Source organism: Meleagris gallopavo, chromosome 1 (assembly GCF_000146605.3).
Source record: "Meleagris gallopavo isolate NT-WF06-2002-E0010 breed Aviagen turkey brand Nicholas breeding stock chromosome 1, Turkey_5.1, whole genome shotgun sequence".
NCBI lineage: Eukaryota > Metazoa > Chordata > Aves > Galliformes > Phasianidae > Meleagris > Meleagris gallopavo.
Window position 1 is genome coordinate 144,437,093 of NC_015011.2, and position 7,031 is coordinate 144,444,123.

The 7,031-nt window shown below is 37.8% G+C and overlaps 1 long non-coding RNA gene across 1 annotated transcript; it reads right to left on the reverse strand.

The window, feature by feature from the left end:
* Positions 1 to 316: 316 nt before the first annotated feature.
* Positions 317 to 4,751, reverse strand: LOC109363961. The gene is made up of 3 exons (XR_002109883.2): positions 4,679 to 4,751; positions 3,054 to 3,131; positions 317 to 2,294 (listed from the first exon to the last, which is right to left on the reverse strand). It is a non-coding gene; the product is annotated as an uncharacterized LOC109363961 (long non-coding RNA).
* Positions 4,752 to 7,031: the final 2,280 nt, after the last annotated feature.

A 7,031-nucleotide genomic window follows, 5' to 3' on the forward strand; every position in this document is an offset into this window, starting at 1 on the left:
GACTTTGTTGAGAAATGAAAAGAAGAAAAAATTTTGCTATGACAAATGCAGACTTCTAATAAACTACTGGAATACTTAATGTTAAAATACCCTATGTAATGGAGAAAATTGCTATCAGTTATTCTTCTTTGTACCCTCCCTTCAGGTACTTACAGATAGTAATCACATTACTCCTGAGCCTCCTCCTTGCTGAGCAGTCCAAGCTCTCTCAGCTTGTTCTCAGACGAGAGGTATTCCAGTCCTTTGGTTCATCTGAATGGCCCTTATTTTCAGTATGTCCAGATCTCTCTTGTACTGAGGTGCCCAGAACTGGACACAGTATTCCTGTCTCATCAATGCTTCTCTTGACCTGCTGGCGATACTTTGCCTAAAGCAGCCAAGAATACTATAAATGAAGTTCTACTGAAGACATACAGGGCCAAATCAAACAAAGAAACTGATATCAACTTAGGTAACTGAGCTCTGTACAGAACGCAAGACAAGAAACAGGTATCCAAAACACTAAGCATGCAAACGACCCTTGGCAGGGGACACAGCTCATGGAGAAAATTTCCAAGAAAAAAGAGAGTGAAATTGTACCTTTTTTTCCAGAATTTAAATATTCACTATGGATTCTATGATCAAGTACCACTTCTTAGATATTTACAATTATTCTTTCACATAAATAAGGAACTGGAGCGCCCACTTAGTCCTAGTTTCTGACTGTTGTACTGCATCCTATATGCAAGGTACTCCCCGTGCTCCTCTTGGAACTGTTTTAACTGCTCAGCAAAGAATTTCAGAAACAGGTGAGTGAACACATGAAAACATCAGCCTGGATTTCATGGTTAAGCAGACATCTGATATGTGTTCATGCTGAAAGGGATGTGTGTGTATTTTTATTGAAAGAAGTTTAAATCAAGGGCTAATATTCCTGAAATAAAATATCAGGCATTTGCATACTGAAACATTGAGTTGTTCATCTTAACATCCTTATGAACTGCCCACGTGTCTTGGTTGGATACATGTTATAGACAAATTCCAGGAATGTAGGAGAGAAATACATCTTTAGAAGGCCTTCATAGACGACAGTATTTTAATGACAGAAATTTTACTGCTTGTACTGTTTTCTTTGTCTTATGGATTAAAGACTTCTGAAATGTCCCATTAGCTATTAAACTATGGTCTAGATTGCCATGGACTTCTGTTTAATTTCCCATATATTCCCTCTGTCTGTGTTCACTGAAATAAAACTGTACCTCACTTCCACCCTATCCTGACAACAATGTCACTGCAATTCTGTTCTCTTTTGGCAACTCCACAACCTGCAACAGCACTATCAGGTTCTCCCTATATCCACGTCCCTTGCTTGTCACAGTTTAGCAGTCTTATATCACCAAATCCTCCCTGTGATATCCTCAGATCCCTCAAGCAGTAGTTCCTCCAACTTCAGTGTTACCACATTCTTGCCTTCCTTTTTGGTACATGAATCAAGTTTGTTGAAATCATTCAATGTCCCATGGCTGAGTGACATGTTCAGTGTGGCTGATGAAGGCTACAAGATCCAGAAGTTATCAGTAGATCAGCCAAGTAATGGTAGATGTTGTGTCTCTGTGCAGACTCCAGTATTTTAGCAGGCTACAAAAATGTTCATGACTGAGTAGCAAATCCATTTTACTGCAGGTATCACATTTCTTTCTATACTACTTTCTGTATAAAAAAATAGTTTCATTTAAAAGATCTCTTTATCACACTGTATTTAATTAGGTCAGTGATTGGCATACATCTACACTGTAGTCAGAATTATAATACTTTTCTGTACCTCGGGAATCACATCATAGTAATCACATATCTCATATGCATGTTGGTGACACATACTCAGGTTTCATACTGTAGGGATGCATGCTATAGGCATATTCGTTTTAAAACAAAAGAACTAGTAGGTTGGCTCCAGCTTGCATCCAAAATGGCACTACTAATACTGCCTGCTCTTCAGGTTCAGCTTGCAATGTGGTTTTGTGGAATTTTAAACCACATCTTTCTCTCATTTCAATAGACAACTACCTCATCTGAAAATGAATTACTCTTGGAGATATTTTGATGAGAGGAAGAATTTTCTAAGCATTTCTCATACATAAAATATATCAAGTCCATGTGAAATGCCTCGAACAGAACACTCAGCTTGTAGCAGAGGATTTCAATTTTACCTTTTATTCTCTGCAATAATTACAAGCAGTTTTCCTCTTCTTTTCTGTATTTGAATGGCATATTTCATTTCACACTTCCATTGCTTTCCAGCCAGCACTGTAATTCAGCTAAAGGAAAAAGCTCAGTATTTGAAAATGTCAGCTGCCCAAAAGATATTTGGAAGTCCATGAGTGTTAACCTTTCTAACATTTGCTTAAAGCCATCTGAAATTAATTCTCCTCTCTGCCTTCCTGTATCTAAGTAAAGAGAAAGAACTATTCTATGACAACTATGTAAGCAGAAACTGATAGAAAATGTATGATCTCTTAGGGGAAATCTGACCCCCTAATACATGTAAATAATTCCCATTCAGTTATCAGAATAAATTATTGTCTCCCAAGATTGCTACAGAGTAAATTAAAGTTATGTTCAGCACTCTTAGTTCATCTTATTTAGTCTCATAAAAGTTCTTTTTCCTCTGATATTCAGTGCTCACCTTTCTTATTAGTTCACTGGCCATGAAACTAAATGAACAGACATAGAAATATAAATAGCTTTAAATGATCTTAGTGTTCAGGATATTTATTTTAATCATTGATTGTCAGTTCACCAAGTCAAAATTACTGGCAGAGACATAAACACTGAAGAAAGCTTCAAAATCATTATCATATCAAAATCTACATTTTTCCTTCTGAAATACTTAGCATCTGCTTTTTCTGTCAGAATCACATCTAAGCTCCACCTACATTTCCTTATCATCCATCCCATTTTTACATATCATTATCTTCCTAAAACATGATAAGGCTTGATATCTAGCCTCCTATCTCCACTATCTTACCAGATGTATATCTCCTCAACACATTTCTCCCCCAAGAAAAAACAGTTACCCTTTTGCACAGCTGGGTAGTTTGACTGTTAAACTGAGATTGCAACAAGTACTAGGTGCCCTCTTGTTCACCAGTAGTCTGTGGAAGAGAAGAAAGCAGTGCAGTTAGTATCTATTAGCTATATTGTGTAGAACAGTCATTTGCAGTCTTGGCATAACATTATAGGGTACTGTGGTTTTATTTATTTATTTTTTCTTGTATATAATCTTCACCTCACAGGAGGCATAGAACCATAATAAATGGATGAAGGATACACTGCCATATTTAAAATGGGGAATGGACAATGATGTTCTCCAAAGCAAAAAGATGCTACATCTAAACTAACGTTGTTTGTTCTAAGCATGCCCTTGCTCACAAGCCTACAGGCCATCTAAATTCTGATAAGACATTGACATGGACTTGCCATATCTAAATTATATATTGGAAAATAAGTATCAGCAAACATCTAACAGAACAAAATATCCATCAATACTTTACACATAGCATAGTATCAGCATTTCCACGGGGTCACACTGTCAATAAACAGCCTCACACATCATGTAGGGAAGCATTCAACACAAATGCTTCTCTTCAACATTCACTTGGAACACATCTTTCTATTTCTACTGTGCTATTTCTGCTGTTCACATTTATCTTTGCCATAGAGACAGATTCTTTTGACAGTATTAGTATAGAGTCTTTACTGAAAGGATGCATCTGACATCTTGAAGCAAAGAGTGGGGCAATTGCCAGGGCAACAAAGAGTATCTTTCTGGAACATTTCACACTATTCTCTCAATCAGGAGTTCCCTCTATTCTTGATAGGAAATTTGGCACAAAGGATATCTCTTCCTGTACGTATGATCTTATTCCGTGCAACTGAGAGCAGTAACAATTGAAAAGCTTTAAATTAGGAATGACAACATATGAGGTACTTTTCTAGAAACCGACACATTCCCTACCATACCTACAGTCTTCAGCCATGACTCAACTCCTCTAAAGGTGAACATATACTTTCAGGCAACTGACCAGATGCTGAAGAATTCAGGTGGTTATTATGCGTTCATCCCTAAAACCATGAGGATTACCCTGGCTTATTGCACCTTTCTTTACTTCTGAGAAGAATCTTGAGAGCCATGCCAAACACATGAAATCAAAATGTCTAGGTCACCTTCTAGTTTACCTTACCAACTGCTGCCAGCTTTTCTGATAATTAGGAAAGGAGATGAATAACAGCATGAAACATGTGCATAGATAGTCTGGAGGCAGCTGCTGTCAATGGTCCTTAAACTTTATTCTCTGCTGTGTGCTTCCTTCTAATAGGAAGCCTTCTCTGTTTTTCCTACCTACAGAGAAATAAAACAGGCAACCTATTAACAGTACATTACACCTGCCAAACACATGCAGGTAGATGATGTAAGGGAGGTCTCTCTAATCCTTTCCCATGCACGGTATAATCTGACTTCTGCCTCAAACCTGCAAAATCTCATGAAGGCCAATAGTATTTTGGCCTTCCCACTGCACCCAGAGGTTGACTTAGTCTGATCGGAGGTGGTTTTGTGAAAAATTTGTTCATGTGGCAACATGCCAAATCAGAATTGCCTCAAGACTGGTAACCAGCACCAGTATTGCTGCTTACTTCTAACCTTTCTAGATGTGTGCCCCTGAAGGACTGTGAATTCCAGGAAGGCTATCCAGATGTACAAAGTTCACCTGTAAGAGAGAAATAAATGAATCACACAGATTTCTAGAAGAAAAAAAAAAAGACAGCATAGCACAAACTGTCAAAATGCAAATTGATTTACAATAAACCATTCTAAAGAACCAGTGTAGCTAATCTGTCATTGACTTATAGGATCAGCCAGTATGTCTGGGAAAAACAGTGGAGGTAAAAGGAGAGAAGGCATAGTCTGCCTACCTGCATCATCCATAATTCTCAGTCTGACTACTGAAATGAGATGAGTGATTGTATCCGTATATATGTGTTATGCCTAGGTCTCCTGTGATAATTCGATTGCATCCCACACATTTCTAGGCCTTGGTAGGGCTTTGGCAATGATTTTATATTCAAAGACCTGATAAAGATTGATATAGCACATATGTCCCAGTCCAGCCTCTGCTCACAGCCGTCCCCAGGCTGGTGCTGCCCCCACTGGGCCTTCTACCTGACCTATTCCTGGCTGGAGCAGTGGGACAGGCCCTAGGTGCCAGGTCTTGCCCCATGGAAAGATGCTTCCACCTCCAGTACTCTGGAAGCAGCTGGTTGCACTGCAGTATGACAGGACGTTTTTTGTTTTTTGCTTTCTTTGTGTGTTTTTTTGTTTGTTTTGTTTTGTTTGTTTGTTTTTGGTTTTTTTTGTTGTTGTTGTTGGTTTGGTTTGGTTTGGTTTGGTTTGGTTTTTCTGTGGGGAGGAGACAAGGGTTTGATCATTGAATTTACTCTCTGCACAGCCCTTATATATCAATTCCAGAACAGGCAAAATAGGAAGGCAGACCACAAAGGTCATGGTGAATTCAAAGGTCTGCTCTCACAGGCTTTCACTTCCTCTGAAACTTGAAAAAAAGGAAAGATATTAGATCTGTCAGAGCTAATAGGTTGGTTCTGTGAAAAGAAGATTGAGGAAACCTTTCTCTACCGCCTGTCACTGTCCCTCTCAGCTTTTGGTCACTTCTACTTACAGTTCAATCCACAGTTCATTGTGTTCAGCTCAATATAAGCTGATATAATTGTCTGTTTGGTGAGATATAGAACGAAGGGAGGTGAAATTATTATAGGTCTTGTAGATTTTCATGCTGGTATCGATATCACAAACACTTTAATCATCATCATCTTACACTGCTACTAGAAGATGCAGACTTGCTTCTGTCTTGTCCATTCTTCTTTTTTTATTTTACTTTTTGCCCTCACAGATCTTGTGCAGCCAGGCAGGGAAAATTAAACCAGTGCTAAATAAATCCCTCAAAATATGTCAGTTTTAAGTTCCGCCAGTTGCCCAATTCAGTTCACCATGTGGTCAGATGAACATACATGCTGGCACAAAATATGTAGTTGTGCTGGGCAGGGGAGAGGAAAAATTGTCTCTTTCAGAACCTATGTCAGTTAATACCACTCAAAATGTGAAGCTCAGTGAAAGGTAGGGTAAGATGAGTTAGAGTTACATATTTTTAAATATCAGTTGGAAAGGATATGTATCCAAGATATGTTAGGAAGATGTGGTTAGACATCTATCTCATTACAAGCTAAAGACAGGAAGAGTCAAATATACATTTTTAAATATGAAAATCTCTGCAGTTTTCTGAAAATATTACACTTAAATTCTATGATGTCATAGTGATGCTAATAAGCTCAGGTTTGTATTGCTTATTTTATTGACAATATATGAAACTAAGATTGTTGCAGGTATTGGGGAACATCTAAAATAAACTGACAAGATATTACTTGTTACAATGATGGAAAGCAGATGAGCTTTTATTTCTGTTTGACCGCTCTTTCTCTAATTTTTGGAGCACTGAACTTTAGTAATAAAAGCAATAGCAACTTCTTCCTTCTTTTTATGATAAAGTCAGATGCTCCACAGATTATTTCAGCAAGATTTTATGGTAAATGGTAACTAAAAAGCTCTCAAATCCCTTCTTGAACTGATTTCTTCCAAAAGTTCTCTCTGAGATTCTTTCCTATAACATCCCCCAGACATGATTTTGTGTCTTTCCAAATACATTTTCTTTTATGGTGAAATGTCTATCACCACCAGCCTATGCCTTCAAGCAGTTCACACATAATTCTTATTTGAGGTCAGTGCATGTTCTGCTGTGAGATGTCCAAAAAATCAAATCCTTAGATAGTAAGTTCTTGGAATGTGAACAACTACATACTCATCTATTCTTATTTTTAATGTGCTGTTTTGGGGCATTTTTTTGGTTTGTCAGCTGGTTGATGAGGTTGGGATTTTGGGGAAATAAAGACACCTATAGAGAAAATACTTTAAAAACTGGTAAATA